Here is a 17422-nt window from a genome sequence, read left to right as displayed (position 1 = left end):
TGGAGGTTATCTATCATCTCCGTAACGCTTTCGCGATTACTAAATGATCCTGCAACGAAGCGCGCTGCTCTCCGTTGGATCTTCTCTATCTCTTCTATCAACCCTATCTGGTGCGGATCCCACACTGCAGAGCAGTATTCAAGCAGTGGGCGAACAAGCGTACTGTAACCTACTTCCTTTGTTGTCGGATTGCATTTCCTTTGGATTCTTCCAATGAATCTCAGTCTGGCATCTGCTTTACCGACGATCAACTTTATATGATCATTCCATTTTAAATCACTCCTAATGCGTACTCCCAGATAATTTATGGAATTAACTGCTTCCAGTTGCTGACCTGCTATTTTGTAGCTAAATGATAAGGGACCTATCTTTCTATATATTCGCATCACATTACACTTGTCTACATTGAAATTCTATTGCCATTCCGTGCAATATGGGTCAATTCGCTGCTGATCCTCCTGCATATCAGTACAATTTTCCATTGTTGCAACCGCTCGATACACCACAGCATCATCTGCAAAAAGCCTCAGAGACTTTCCGATGTCATCCACCAGGTCATTTATGAATATTGTGAATAGCAACGGTCCTATGACACTCCCCTGCGGCACACCTGAAATTACTCTTACTTCGGAAGACTTCTCTCCATTGAGAATGACATGCTGCGTTCTGTTATCTAGGAACTCCTCGATCCAAGCACACAACTGATCTGATAGTCCGTATGCTCTTACTTTGTTCATTAAACGACTGTGGGGAACTGTGTCAAACGCCTTGCGGAAGTCAAGAAACACGGCATCTATCTGTGAACCCGTGTCTAAGGCCCTCTGAGTCTCGTGGACGAATAGCGCGAGCTGGGTTTCACACGGCCGTCTTTTTCGAAACCCATGCTGATTCCTACAGAGTAGATTTCTAGTCTCCAGAAAAGACACTACACTCGAACATAATACGTGTTCCAAAATTCTACAACTGATCGACGTTAGAGATATAGGTCTATAGTTCTGCACATCTGTTCGACGTCCCTTCTTGAAAACGGGGATGACCTGTGCCCTTTTCCAATCCTTTGGAACGCTTCGCTATTCTAGAGACCTACGGTACACCGCTGCAAGAAGGGGGGCAAGTTCCTTCGCGTACTCTGTGTAAAATCGAACTGGTATCCCATTGGGACCAGAGGGCTTTCCTCTTTTGAGCGATTTTAATTGTTTCTCTATCCCTCTGTCGTCTATTTCGATATTTACCATTTTGTCAACTGTGCGACTTCAAGAGAAGGAAGCACAGTGCAGTCTTCCTCTGTGAAACAGCTTTGGAAGAAGACATTTAGTATTTCGGCCATTAGTCTGTCATCCTCTGTTTCAGTACCATTTTAGTCACAGAGTGTCTGGACATTTTGTTTTGATCCACCTACCGCTTTCACATAGGACCAAAATTTCTTAGGATTTTCTGCAGAGTCAGTACATACAACTTTACCTTCGAATTCATTGAAAGCCTCTCTCATAGCCCTCCTCACACTACATTTCGCTTCGCGTAATTTTTGTTTGTCTGCAAGGCTTTGGCTATGTTTATGTTTGCTGGTAAGTTCCCTTTGCTTCCGCAGCAGTTTTCTAATTTGGTTGTTGTACCAAGGTGGCTCTTTTCCATTTCTTACGATCTTGCTTGGTACATACTCATCTAACGCATATTGTACGATGGTTTTGAACTTTGTCCACTGATCCTCAACACTATCTGTACTTGAGACAAAACTTTTGTGTTGAGCCGTCAGGTACTCTGTAATCTGCTTTTTGTCACTTTTGCTAAACACAAAAATCTTATTACCTTTTTTTAATATTTCTATTTACGGCTGAAATCGTCGATGCAGTAACCGCTTTATGATCGCTGATTCCCTGTTCTGCATTAACTGATTCAAATATTTCGGGTCTGTTTGTCACCAGAAGGTCTAATATATTATCGCCACGAGTCGGTTCTCTGTTTAACTGCTCAAGGTAGTTTTCAGATAAAGCACTTAAAAATATTTCACTGAATTCTTTGTCCCTGCCACCCGTTATGAACGTTTGAGTCTCCCAGTCCATATCCAGCTAATTAAAATCTCCACCCAGAACTATAACATGGTGGGGAAATCTACTCGAAATATTTTCCAAATTATTCTTCTGGTGCTGAGCCACAACAGCTGCTGAGCCTGGGGCCTATAGAGACATCCAATTACCATGTCTGAGCCTGCTTTAACCGTGACCTTCACCCAAATCATTTCACAATTAGAATCTCCGTCAATTTCCTTCGATACTATTGCACTTCTTATCGCTATAAACACACCTCCCCCTTTACTGTCCAGCCTTTCTCTGCGATATACATTCTAATCTGAGTTTAGGATTTCATTACTGTTTACATGTGGTTTCAGCCAACTTTCTGTCCCTAGTACTATATGGGCGTTGTGACCGTTTATTAATGAGAGCAATTCTGGGACCTTTCTATAGACGCTCCTGCAGTTTACTATTAGCACATTAATATTGTTATTCCCTGTTGCATTTTGCCTACTCCTGCCTTGCCGCGTCTCAGGAGGCGTCTTGTCGGGCCTAGGGAGGGAATTCTCTAACCTAAAAAAAAAACCACATGTGCACTCCACACGTACTCCGCTACCCTTGTAGCCGCTTCCGGCGTGTAGTGCACGCCTGACCTATTCAGGGGGACCCTACATTTCTCCACCCCATTGCGGAGGTCGAGAAATTTGCACCCCAGCTCTCCGCAGAATCGTCTGAGCCTCGTTTAAGCCTTCCACTCGGCTCCAAACCAGAGGACCGCGATCGGTTCTAGGAACGAAACTACAAATAGTCAGCTCTGATTCCACCCCACGAGCGAGGCTTTCTGCCTTCACCAACTCCGCCAACCGCCTGTAGGAACTGAGGATGACCTCTGAACCCAGACAGCAGGAGTCATTGGTGCAGACATCAGCAACAATTTGCAGTCGGGTGAACCCAGTGCTCTCTATCGCCGCCGGTAGGGCCCCCTCCACATCTCGGATGAGACCCCCCGGCAAGCAGAGTGAACACTGGCCTTCTTCCCCGACCTTTCCGCTATTTCCCTAAGGGGCTCCATCACCAGCCTAACGTTGGAGCTCCCAATAACTAATAAACCCCTCCCCCCGTGTGCCTGCTTGGACCTTGCTGAAGGAGCAGCCACATGTCCATTCACAGGCAGAGCGGGCGATGCCACACGGCCAGCCTCAACATTGACCCTCCGCCTCGTGCGCCGCGAACGCCGCTGAACCCGCCACTCCTCTTGGGGAGAGGGTGGCCCAACCGCGCCCGGTACCCGCGAAGATGTCTCGACAGCAGGGACAGTGGGTGAAGCGTCTAACACCTGGGGTGCACCATGTGACGCACCAGACTCCCCACTGCCGCTACACTCCGGGGCAGCAGCCTGAAGACGGCTGACCGCGGCCATCAACACGCTCAGCTGTTCGCGAAGAGTGGCCAGCGTCCGTACACATAAGTCACACATCCTATCCATCCTAAGGAATCAATTTACTGAAGAGACTTAATCAACTTTTAAGTAGACTGCTAATTCATTAAGGGCGGCTGATTACTGACTAAACTGTGATTGCTAACCTCTTCTTGTAGAAAACAATGAAAATAGCACTACCTGTCTCTGGACTGTATTCGAAACAAACACTAGCACTACTGGCACTATGGCTGACTACAAGGACTCTCTCTGACTGTATTCAAAACAAACACGAAATCTATGTAACTCTATTACTAGCACTCGACAATCAAAGCTTCCTAAAAGCAAAAACACACGGAAGAAGAAGTGACAAGTAAGAAAAATACAGTTAATACTTAAATTAAGGTAGCTCGCTGAACAGCAGACGTGAAGCAGACGGCGGTTAGGGCGACACATGAACTTACAACATAAAAGTAATAAGAGATAAAAATACATATTCATGAACCTGAGAGAAAATCAGTGGATAAGTTTAAGCAAACGCTATCAGCAGTACAATGAGAATCAGCTTAATTTTTCAATTAACTCCTCGACAGAATAGAAGGAGTGACCCATGAGGAAACACTCCAGTTTCGATTTGAAAGCGCGTGGATTACTGCTAAAATTTTTGAATTCGAGTGGCAGCTTATTGAAAATGGATGCAGCAGTATACTGCACACATTTTTGCACAAGAGTTAAGGAAGTCCGATCCAAATGGAGGTTTGATTTCTGCCGAGTATTAACCGAGTGAAAGCTGCTTATTGTTGGAAATAAACTAATATTGGTAACAAGAAACGACAATAAGGAATATACATATTGAGAGGCCAACGTCAAAATACCCAGACTCCCTGAACAGAGGTCGACAAGAGTTTCATGAACTCACACCACTTTTTGCCCGAACCTCCAGTTTCTGAGCCAAAAATATCCTTCTAGAATGGGAAGAGTTACCCAAAAACATAATACCATGCGACATAAGTGAATGGAAATAAGCAAAGTAGACTAATTTACTTGTCGAAGTATCACTCACTGTCAGTACCGTTTGAATAGTGAAAATGGCAGTATTAAGTCTTTGAACAAGATCCTGAACGTGGGCTTTCCACAACACCTTACTATTTATTTGAACACCTAGGAATTTGAACCGTTCAGTTTCACTAATCATATGCCCATGCTGTGAGATTAAAACGTCAGGTTTTGTTGAATTGTGTGTTAGAAACTGTAAAAACTGAATCTTACTGTGATTTAACGTTAGTTTATTTTCTACAAGCCATGGACTGAGGTCATGTACTGCACTACTTGAAACGGAGTCAATGTTGCACAGAACATCCTTTACTACCAAGCTAGTGTCATCAGCAAACAGATATATTTTAGAGTTACCCGTAGTACTTGAGGGCATATCATTTATATAAATAAGGAACTGGAGCGGCCCCAACACTGATCCCGGAGGAACCCCCTCCCCTTGACAGTACACCACTCAGATCCGCCATCACACAGTATTACTTTCCCCCATTCCTGTAGATTGTTCCCTAATGCTCTTCCTGAAACTCTCTAAAACTTCTGATTCTGTCAGTTCTTTCAGGTCCCATCTCCTTAAATTCCCACCTTTTTCCAGTTTCTTCAGTTTTAATCTACAGTTCATAATCAATATATTGTGATCAGAGTCCACATTTGCCCCTGGACATGTCATGCAATTTAAAATTTGGTTTCTAAATCTCTGTCTTACCATTATATAATCTATATGAAATATTGCAGTATCTCCAGGTCTCTTTCACGTAAACAACCTTCTTTCATGATTTTTGAACCAAGTGTTAGTTATGATTAAGTTATGCTCTGGGCAAAAGCCTACCAGGCGGCTTCCTCTTTCATTTTTTACCCCCATTCCATATCCACCTACTACGTTTCCTTTTCTTCCATTTCCTACTGTCGAATTCCAGTCACCCATTAATATTAAATTTTCATCTCCCATCACTATCTGAATGATTTCTTTTATCTCATCACACATTCCATCAATTTCTTCATCATCTGAGGACTACTTTTACGACTTTGGTAGGCGTGGGATTCGTGGCTATCTTGGCCACAACAATGCATTCACTATGCTGTTTGTAGTAGCTTACCCGCATTCCTATTTTTATTAATTATTAGACCTACTCATGCATTAGCTTCATATTAGCCTTCCTAATACTTAAATCTATATTCGATGTTAACAATGACGCCGGTGGATGGACTATCACGAAATTACTGACCGTCGAGAAAGTCACAAATATAACCGACAAGCTAATGGGCCCTTCACAGGAAAACGTTTTTCGCCGGAAAACGGGAAAACTGAAACCCAGCAAATGAGTAAAAAAATGTATAATCACTGACAAAAAAAAAATAGTGTACGCACACAACTTACACAACAATAGTCTGGGATTACTCTATTACCTAACACAGTTTTTGTGATTGTATCTTGCAGCTTTAGTTATTTTTAATTAAAAGAGGCTTTAAAAGGACAGAAAGAACGTGTTGGCCTACGCAACAGATCGTTCTGTTAGCACAGTCTTTACTTTGTAATCACTTTCGTTGACTTCGGCAACTCTCAACTAAAATCTCCAACCTAACCGAGACAATGTGCTACGATACAGCCGAGATCATGACAAGAGAATGGGCTACATCACACTCGAAGTAAATTTATATAGGTAAGGATCCCCATGACCTGTGTACGTCTATTATAAAAAATCTCCAAGCCACTCTCCTCAAATAGATCGCAATCTTCTCTTGACCTTCAACTGTTACTATTTCAGAATTAAAAACTAGATTCAAAAAAAAATTTGGCTACCAGTCACAAAACTAGAAAAATAAAAATAATAAAAGTGAGAACGTGAAACATGTTAGCAATAACCATAAACAGGAGATTTTACAGAAAATAAAATTGAGAAAGGAAATCATTAATATTATCGACCGTTTAGGAACTCTAGGCTACGAAAGGGATGAAACCACATATCGAATAACTGGTGGAAGAGTTAGTGTCTTTTAAGATTAAATCCAAACAAGAATTAGAAAAAAATATATCGAAGCAAGGCCTCTATTACGAGAAATAGCTAAATCTCGAGACAAATTGTGTCCTTCTGTATTTGATGAAATGTTTTGGCCCCTAGTACGGCTGAAACAGTATCTGCAATATCAACAGGAACTTCGGATATGTGTTTCATATTTCATCCAAGCCTGCAGTCTATAAATATTTAAACAAAATACTAAAACAAAATACGACTACAGGGGAATTACTTACGAAGTAGTTCTTGGTACAGAAACACAGGACACTATTAAGTATGTAGGCTTAATACGAACTACAAGTGTGTTTATAAATCGCTCTAGTTGCCTTGGACTAACGACGAGCGAATATCATTACAACCTGTACGCTTTTCAAAGCTGTTATCCATGAAAAAGCTAAACGACGTATGGTGAACAAAATACAATTTAACACCGAAACAATGATATTAGCATATAATGGGCACAGACTTTAGTCAATGGGCACTGTTGAAAATTCGTGCCAGACCAGGATTAGCAACCGAGTCCCCTGGTTATTAGGGAGAGGCAATGATCACTGTGTCCGAATTACGCAGTGGTCAACATAATAGCACAAACTGCCCGAGCATGCCGTTCGTTAGATCCAAATTCTCAATTTATCCATAGACTGCTAATGCACTGCTCCTTGAACATAATCCTCCTCCCCTTAATTATACAGTACATGGCCAAAAAAAACAGACACCGAATATATGCAAACTTGGCCTTACGAACATTGCAGACGTCGTCTATGTAACACACGTCAAACTTCAAAGAATTTACCAATTAGTTGCATGGTTTACTATAGACCACAAATCAAGTAACGTAAAAAAAGCACTGCGTCTATTGAGATCATGATTCAGAGTTAAAAAAAAACTAATAAGTTGCCTACATATTACAGTTGCTGCCGAAAGAGGAGAACCATTATTTTCCCACAAAAGGAAATATAGTTAAAATTACGCTTCTATTTCGGTTAGTTTATGCTGTTACTAAAATTTGCAGTGAAAGTTACATAGTGGACTCTACCCTCCCCCCACCAGAAACGTAGTTATCGTGGCTGTTGTGAGACACTTGTACACAGTTAGAGAAAGTGTGTTAAATGTGGCGCGTACGGAAACACTAGGCTACGCTACAGGGCAATCTGCTCGCACAACGTTTAGTCGGCATTCATAATCGTTGGCGTAAACAACTCTCAATCAAATTACCACCTTCCAACCTAACTTAGATCTCGGGCTACACTACCAATCGGCCTGTCATCACAACCAAAAATTCATTGAGGGGGGTGGGGGGATTTCCTGTATCTCTCTCTGTAATGTATCTCTAGGCAAAACTGCCAGTTTTGTCAGACTCAACTGCAAGATTTACCAATGGTAAACACTTTTGAGACGGCTCGTAATTTTAGAATAGTCCTCTTCGTCTTACTTGGCATAAATTGTTCGCTGGCGTCCCAGCAGCTAGCTCCCTCAGTGTCTGCTTCTGCCATCGCACCACGCTAGTCTGCTGTTGTCCTAGCAGACCGAACGCACCGCAAATCCGACACCTTCGGAACCACTCACTGGCCAGTTAGCAACTGAGCGGAACACTGTTTACATCGTGAAAGGAGAACTATGCAAAGATGTACACTTAAATGGCACGACTGAGTAGCACACACACAGTAATATCTGGGGAATGTCCTTCGACACGCGCAGAACGAAAGTCTTCTCGCGAACGTACAGCGTCTCTGAAAAAAAATCTCGTGACTATATTCCGGCGTTACGGCCAGGTTCTCATACAAATGAGCAAAAAAGGGTACATTTGAAATTTTTTTTTGAGACAATGAAAATACATTCGAAGGATCTGTTTGGGAATTACGAGTGATAATACTATGAGCTTAATTTTAGATTTTCAACAAAAAATGGCGCCCGTAATTATGATTTGATCAAGGGCCTGCGAGACTGGAGTACGCAGAGTGCGTGCAGTGTGCCACGTCAGATGTTACCTGAATTCAAAAATGGGTAACATCAGTTGATACTACATTATTTCTCTGAATTTGAAAATGGATAACATCAGTCGATAATACATAAAATTTATGGGAGCACTTACCTAACCGCAATGAAACAACCTTAAATTTAACGATACAGTGCTAATTCGAACTTTTAGTTCGATTTTTGGGGGTTTGTTTCACTCCTTATGCCTACACAAAAATTAGTTAATATTAACAAATGTCATATTATAGCTATAAGTTCCTAAGAAAAGTGTTTACATTTAGGGGTCAGACGTAGAAGTTAAGAGATCGAACCACTTTTAATTTATGCTGCATGCCGTTCTGAGAAAATCGTTACTCGAAAAAAAAGTGTTCAAAGTTTAGGGAAAACATTTAGTTATATTATTACTTCGATTTGCATGAACTGAGTGTTACATATATATTTTTAATGTCGCTGAAAACGAATCTGGAGTCAGATTTTCAATATTCAAAACAGCTAATCCATTACGGAGGGCAAACGATTATGTTTTGACCAATTTTTACCAAAAATGTATTTTCGTTATTTACGTTTAGTCTGCAATTCAAAGAGTATTTATCAACCCTTCCTCTAGCTCTGATTGTTCCTAGACAGCAACTTCCTGTTCTTCTTGGCAGGAAAAGCCGACCTGTCTAAGGTGGATATGCAGCACTTGGCAGCCTGCACTTGATATTCGCCCGTATTTTCGGTGAGTATGTTTGCATGCATTCGGCAGTATGAATCCTTTTGAGCACGTGCGACACGGGACGAGTTATCATCTACATCTGTATGGAAACCCTGCAAAACACATTTAAGTGCCTGGTAAAGGGTTCATCGAATCACCTTCACAACTGATAATTAATTGAAACCCTCAGCTGCCTACAGGTGTTGTTGATATACTTCGATGGGGACAGCTGAAAAGTGTGCCCCTACTGGGACTCGAACCCAGAATCTCCTGCTTACAAGGCAGACGCTCAATCCATCTGAGCTATCGAGGGCACAAATGAACAGCACGACTGCAGGAATTTATCCCTCGCACGCTTCCCGTGAGACTCACATCCCCAACCGTCCACAATCCGATTACGTAATGTACTTAATAGGTATTTGTCCATCCACTCATTACTGGCTCACACTAAGGTGACGATTCCCGTAAGAGTTCCGGCAGCCTGTGCGCATTCGCACAGACGAAGGTCAATGGCTGGGAAACGTTTAACCATAGATATGAAGATAGTAACTGTTCTCGAAAGAACAGGCGCCACTGACGACCGTACAGCTCTTCTAGAACACATGATAGACCGGCCGATGTGGCCGAGCGGTTGTAGGCACTTCAGTCGGGAGCCACGCGAACGCTACGGTCGCAGGTTCGAATCCTGCCTCGAGCATGGATGTGTGTGATGTCCTTAGGTTAGTTAGGTTTAAGTCGTTCTAAGTTCTAGGAAACTGATGACCTGAGATCTTAAGTCCCAAAGTGCTCAGAGCCATTTGAACCATCAGTCCGTATGTTTGCACACTACTTACAGTAACTTATGCTAAGGACAACACACACACAACCATGCCCGAAGGAGGACTCGAACTTCCAACGGGGGGAGCCGCGCGAACAGTGACAAGGCGTTGGAGACATGGCGGGTACCCCGCGCGGCTCATGGCAGCCATGACACTGCTTCAAACAATGGGCTGTAGAAACTTTTGTAAAGCACGGATTAAAAAAATAAAAACCTTTCCGTTCCAAGGGTCTAGACAAGTACACCTTTAAAAATTGCAACTACAAAGAAATTGAATTTTCGAACGTTTTGAATGAGAACCTGTCCTTATGGAACACCGTTGATCAAATGTCACAGGGATTATATACTCAGGTTTCACAGGTGGATTAACACTTTCTGATCAATATCCGGAATGATCAGGGCTTAAAACTTTGAAGAGTTAAATTTCAAGGGTCGTTCTCTTGTATGCAAATAGTTTCACAGTAGAAATTTCTCTAGTTTTATTTATTTATTTATTTATTTATTTATTTTTCTGTAGGTAAAGAAGGATAGCATTGTGAGGAGGGGGAAGGGGGGGGGGGAGGAATCTTGCATCTCCCACCTTGGAATTCTCAGTACAGAATTTTTATTCATTACGAGATTCTCAGCCACTTGCAGGAGTGATTTTGCGTGATTCTGCAAAACTTTTCCTTTAGCCAATCGTAGCAACTATAGGATTCCGTTCCTGCTGCATGACATGTCTCGGAACTTAAACTGACCAACTCATTTGCATAAAGAGCTAGCTTATCATCCGCTTCTTTACTTGCGTAGACCGTTCATGGTCTGCAAAGAATTTTTTCTTTAATCGTTTTTTTATGTCTTTTATAAACTGCAACACTTTCTAAACTTTCTAAACTTAACGCCGTTGAAGCATGGTCTTTTACTGAATGACCAAAAAGCAATGCTGACAGCTGGAGTCCAAGGTTTTTGTTAATCAAGCCGTTTTGTATTCTTGTGGTGATATCTCCGTAGAGTCTTTCATTCCCTAACGCATATTTCTTTATATCTAATTGAGAAGTGAAATACCGGTTTTCATAGATGCAAATTTAAAATATTTTAATATAACGCAATAAATATTTCATTAAAATTTTCATCCCCTTATGCTCGAAGTTCCAAAACCAGAAAAACACGTAGTTTTTAAAAATTGTAACACATTAGCCGAATATGAATTGTCTGATATATTTAGTAATGCTTTCATAATGAACCTTTTTCTGAAACATCTCACACCCTTTAGGGGTTGGGTTTTCAAAAACAGTTAAACACGTATTCTTCTATTTAAAACCGAGGAGTCAAATTCAAATCTTCATCCATTTAATTCTAAAAATGCTTTCATAGTGAAATATTTCATAAAACTTTTCATCCCCTATTTCACTCTATTAGTCAGATAAATTTCCAAAAGCCACGAAACACATTTTTTTTACATCCAACCGAAATGTCAAGTACCTATTTTCATAGATGTAGCTATAAAAAGGCTTCAGTAGTTCTTTAATAATGATTTATTTTCAAAAAACCTTCACTAATTATTTTATCCCCCATTGGAAGAATTTCGGAAAATGCTAAAATCCTGTTTCTTTTTTGTTTTTTGTCTGAGACACCAAATGTCAATTTTCGTAGTTTTGTAGTTATAGCTTCAATAGCGACATAGGGACATATTTAAAAAAAAAAACTTTCAACCCATATTTCACCTCCTTAGGAGTGAAATTTCGAACAATCTCTTCTTAAATGACGCTTTCAGCGTAAGATTTACACCTTCCACAAATTTCAAGTCCGTATACTTTGCAGGTTGGGCTGGAAGGCTATGGGTCAGTGAAACCTGTGCCCCTATTGCACCTTCTTGGAGGTTGTAGTTCCAAAAACAGTGAAACACGTATTTTTCAATAACACAATTTTCATAGATTTTGCTTTAAAAATTCCTTCGCACTGAAATACTTTCATAAAACATTACATCCTATATTCCACCCGTCTTAATGGTTGAATGTATCATAAACAGGTTTTCATATATTTCATGAAACATTTCATCCTCTATGAAATGGGGTATGGTAGTGACACACCAAAATCACAATAGTAATCCGTTGTAGTTGCTACATATTTTATTACAATCAAAAGCATTACAAAATCACAATCACAATAATAGAGGAGACTGCCTTACAAGGCCAGATCAGTTGGACAAATAATAAATAAATTTCGTTAAGTGGAACGAGACCCTTAAAACTTGAAATTTGAATATGACTAGGTAAAAATACTTAGGTAAAACTTTACTTAAATAGCACAAATGTCCATAAAATTCATAGCAGAACTCTCACTACTTGCAATCAGGGGAGAAACAGATTAAGCGTAAGAATACAGAAATTTAACGTTCGGATAGCCAACTTTCCTAAACAAAACTATATAAAAGTGACTAAAACATTTAAGGGGGTCCTTTAATTTCGACCAAACGGACCTTCAAATTTACTTACTCAGTTGATTAATCAACAATATTCTAGAACATGACTATATGACAATACCCTTAAAATAAGGTTGCTTCAATATTTCGTGTGAATTGGCGATAGACGCGAGCAGACCAAGGATTCAAATCAATACAAGAGATCCACGAGGCACAGAATGACATAGAAATATACTCAACTTGGCAATGCAATTGAACTTTGGATGCTATAGTTCAGCACCGGAAAGATGGAATCACGCAAAAGTGACAACATAACCCAAGATGTAAAGGAGAGGACATGGCCTTAAATATCTCTCTGCCGCCGTGGTGCTCTGCTCCCTGTATGCTATCGTCGACCGCTGCCAATTATCTCTAACACAACACACATGATGGGCAGACACTTTTCTGAGACATAAACTACACAACCTTATCTGGAGAACAGGTGAGCAATACAACTGGACTGAAACCAATGAGCCTCCGTGAGTTACTTGGCCAGTGCCAGCCATTAAACTTTGATTAATAAGATCGCTAAAAATCATACCGAAGTTAAGATGACAAGACTTATCTCCAGGTTCGGCATATTAGTGGCAGAGACAATGAATTGGCGACGCTCTCAGCCGTATGTTCGCGGCAGAGTCTGGGGAAGGCAAGGGCCACGTGGAGCCGGATCTTGGGGTGAATTTCCTTCTCTCTGAGATTCCCGGCTTCTTCTGCGACTTAGCCGGCAAACAGGCCGAGGACCCCGGGTGGGGACCGATTCGGCAGCAGTTGGCGGATGGCGAGGTCTACGGGGGGTGGGGTCTTGTGTAAAGGGGAAGACAACCGTGGTGAAGGGAAGGTCTGTATTCCACAGGAACGAGTTAGCATGGCACTCAGATATTTCCACGATTCGGCGATAGGGGATCATTTGGGGTTCTACAAGACCTTGAACAGAGTTCGGGAACACATGTTTTGGCCCAACCTATATGGCGATGGCAGGCGATTTGTTGGCAACTGTGTCCAGTGTAAGCGCGGTAAGCCCGATGTTGGGCTGCACAGAGAGCTACTACAGTCGCTTAGGGAGCAGTGTCCTCTGGACCACGACTCAAAGATCGAAACAACGATCGACGGAAACTGGCGCCAGAAACGCACCAGCTCACTCTATTTCATCCCCTTAGGGGTTGAACTTCCAAAAACACGAAAATACGTGTTTTCTTATTTGTAACCTTGAAGTCAAATACCAATTTTCGTAGATTTAGCCCTAAAAATACTTCCATAGTTCTTCCATAACTATTTATCTCAAAATAAAATGTTCATCCACTATTTCACCTCATAGAGGTTAAATTCCCAATAATACTGGAACACATATTTCTTTATTTCTGACCTAGAAACCAGAAACAAATTTTCGTCTGCCTAGCTTCAAAATTACCTTAACAGCTACATGTTTCAAAAATCCTTTCATTTCCTGTGTATCCCCCCTAGAGGTGGAATTTCGAAATATGCAGTATACGCGGTATAAGATCAACACCCTTTCCAAATCTCAAGGTTTATTTTCCTTTGCGGTCTGGACTGTGTGAATTTCATAGTAATGGCCTCCACACACACACACACACACACACACACACACACACACACACACACACACACACCACTAACAATGCCACCACCACCTGCTGGAGAAATTTCTGCAGACGCCCTTGTTCCACTGCAGCCATATTTTGCCGACGACCTACATTTAGCAGCGTGGGAGGGATAGTGTCGTGCAACAGACAGTATACTCAGTAGACAACGAACTGTTCGTTGTGAAATCAGCGACATAGGAACCGAGACTGACACAGAAGGTGCTGAAGGTGAAGCACACTAGACTCGTGTCCACCACGGCTTCAAATAGTATCGATTTACTATGAACGGAAGTTCCGAAAAGTGAGCAAGTAATTTTACAGTAAATTCAGTACCGATGGTGAGGATATACAACGAAAAACATTTCTATAATATTTCAGAAATAATGAAACATTCCACCCAAGTCGCGCGGCAGAAAACGCAATGGATATGCTTGCACTTAAGACGGAAGGCCCCACGTACTTACGCAGGCTTACGACAGATCGCAAAATTCGGCAGTAGGCGTAAGCCAACCTCTTGTGCTGCCATCTGTTATTGATGCCAGGCATCAAGGTCTCAGTAGTACGACCATCCACTGGAGAGTAGTTTGCTTTGTAAGCACTCCGTCTTCAGGCCACGAGTGGCCTACTGGGACGGGACCATCCGACCGCCGTGTCATCATCCGTGGAGGATGCGAACAGGAGGGGCGGGGGTCAGCACACTGTTCTCCCGGTCGTTATGATGGTTTCTTTGACCGGAGCCGCTACTATTGGGTCGAGTAGCTCCTCGATTGGCATCATGAGGCTGAGTGCACCCCGAAAAATGGCAAGAGCGCATGGCGGCCTGGATGATCACCCATCCAAGTGCCTTCAACGCCCGACAATGCACTTAACTTCGGTGATCTCACGTGATCCGATGCAACCTCCGCGGCAAGTCCGTTGCTGCAGATATTTTAGAGTAGTTGTTACGTTTCATAATTATCTAGTTTACGGGGAAAATGTAAAAAAGCGATTGTCACCGAAGCTACAACTAATCTGAATTTCTGGTTAGTTATCAAGTGGTCTTATGTGCAAGCCTGAATTTTTCATCCTTTGCGGTGGGAATGATTCAAACCCGTCATGTTCTTCTTATGAGGTGTTCTATTTATTTTGCACACAATGATCGTTTGTAGTTGTGTTGAGTTACCACCTTGATAAATTTTTGGATGGCGCACGTATCATAACTGAGATCTGCGCTTGCGCTTAATGGCTGAAGGTCAATTAGCGTAATGAGTAGTAGCGAATGTTATAGTAACATGTTTGTAAATTATTTCAGGTAAATTACCTTAGTAGTGTAATATTATCAGTATACCAGTACAGTATGTGGGCCAATTACGTTAGTCATGGAATACTATCCGTATAAGACTATGTCACCTTGATGTCCCGGAATTTGCTTCAATTTTGGAATCCACGAAAGAACTGGAAATTTTCCTTTACACAGCTTTCCATATAATTTCTATTACAGTGATTCAGTCTTGTCTGTCACTCGACTTTTCTGACTGTGAAATAAATTCTATCGCTCAGGTGCTTATTACCTCATCGTGTTTCCATTTGCCGGTATTGCGCATAAACACTTACATATCTCAAAGTTGCTATGGACATTGATGGAACGACACACTCTTCTGTGGCGACACTGCAGTTTAGAGATAGAAAAACCGATCAGTTAAAACGACATGGGTATTTTAGTTCTGAATAACCGATTTCTTTCGGTATTTGTTTGCCCTCGGTTATAACAAGTATCTTTTTATTTTTTCCTGATAACCATGTAAAGACAGATATACCAATTAGCCACAGCTGTCATAGTAAAATTTTTAGTTTTCAAATAAACCTTTTTTAAAAAAGACGAGTAATTTTTATTCGTAAGATTTCCATAGCTCTGAAATACTGCGTTATTACAGAAAAAATGGGAAAAGTGATGTATGCCATTTTAATAACACTGCTGATAGAAACGAGCAACAAATGAATTGGTCCAACATTGCCGAGACAATACTGTGCCTGTTATACAAGCAGAGCGCGAGAATGGACGCAGTTTCTCGCTGTTGTCGAACGTCAGTTGTAACGCAGAATGGCACCATCTGGAAGCCTGGAAGTATTTTACGATATGCAGTACGTCTGAAGCACAATGGTCGATTTGGTCGACTTGCGACATCATACAAGGAAAAAAGTTAAAATTTTACAAATCATTCATAGTTCGGGATAAAAATAGAAAGTGCCTGATCTGCTGCCTGTGTCTACGTAGTATGCCGTTATCTGCTTTTAGCCCTTAACAGAGAAATTAAAGCGAAAAAGAGAGTTCTCCTGCCGCAGTTTTCACTCTTTATCGCTGGACTATTCGTAATGCCCGCATAGTGCTGTGATAACCGATTTCAATATAATTTTTGAGCAGAGTTCTAAAAACTAAAATCAGTAGGATAATACTGGCAGTTTTCTGTAGTATAGAAGCACTCGCTATATTTTGAGAGAAGCAGCGAACATCGGACAAAGTTTTATTGGACTATTTAATTTAAAGAAATTAGAATTATATTAATACCGTCAGTTGCTCGCAGGCATTGATAAATATCAACGTGGACAAGTGAAAATGTATGCCGCGACCGGGACTCGAACCCGGGATCTCTTGCTAAAATGACAGACGCTCTATCCATCTAGGCCACCGAGGGCACAGTGTATGGTTCGACTGCAGGGACTATCTCGCGCACGCCTCCTGCGAGACTCACATTCTCACCTTGAATGTCCATACACTACAGTCGTAGAGTCCCACTCCAACACACTCATTCCTCGTGGAAGACATGTCCATATCCATATAAATATATGGTTCTGGCAATACCAGCCATGACCTTCTTCTATGAAGATGCACAAGTATTCCCCAAACTGTTACGGGACTTGGTAAGAATGTGTTCCACGAGTAATGAGTGTGTTGGTGTGGGACACTACAAATGTAGTGTGTGGACATGCAGGGTGAGAATGTGAGTCTCGCGAGAGACATGCGCGAGATAGTACCTGCAGTCACACTATCGTCTGTGCCCTCGGTGGCTCAGATGGGCCTAGCGCCTGCCATGTAAGCAGGAGATCCCGGGTTCGAGTCGCAGACAGGCACACATTGTCGCCTGTCCCCGTTGATATATATCGACACTCGTGAGCAGCTGACGGTATTAATATAATTCTAATTTCGTTCTGGACGGCTGCAGGTCATCATAAACGTATTTGACGTTTTGATTCCATTTATCAAGAAACTGAGAAAGTAAAAATTTTTTAATCTTTGTTTGATTTCTACGTTTACAAGAGGAAATAATGTAAATAAAAGACTGAAAATCGGTTTTTACAAGAACTGGTATTGTGACGGGCTTTAACAATTAGGTTAAAGTAAGGCCGGGAAACTGATAAGAG

The 17422-nt window shown here is 41.6% G+C and overlaps 1 non-coding gene across 1 annotated transcript; it reads right to left on the bottom strand.

The window, feature by feature from the left end:
* Positions 1-9404: 9404 nt before the first annotated feature.
* Trnat-ugu (transfer RNA threonine (anticodon UGU)) lies at positions 9405-9479 on the bottom strand. The gene has a single exon. It is a non-coding gene; the product is annotated as a tRNA-Thr (tRNA).
* Positions 9480-17422: the final 7943 nt, after the last annotated feature.

The sequence above is a fragment of the Schistocerca gregaria genome, unplaced genomic scaffold, assembly GCF_023897955.1.
Source record: "Schistocerca gregaria isolate iqSchGreg1 unplaced genomic scaffold, iqSchGreg1.2 ptg000800l, whole genome shotgun sequence".
NCBI classification, from domain to species: domain Eukaryota; kingdom Metazoa; phylum Arthropoda; class Insecta; order Orthoptera; family Acrididae; genus Schistocerca; species Schistocerca gregaria.
Note: the sequence above shows the minus strand (reverse complement) of the source record. Positions and strands in the feature narration are given on the sequence as shown.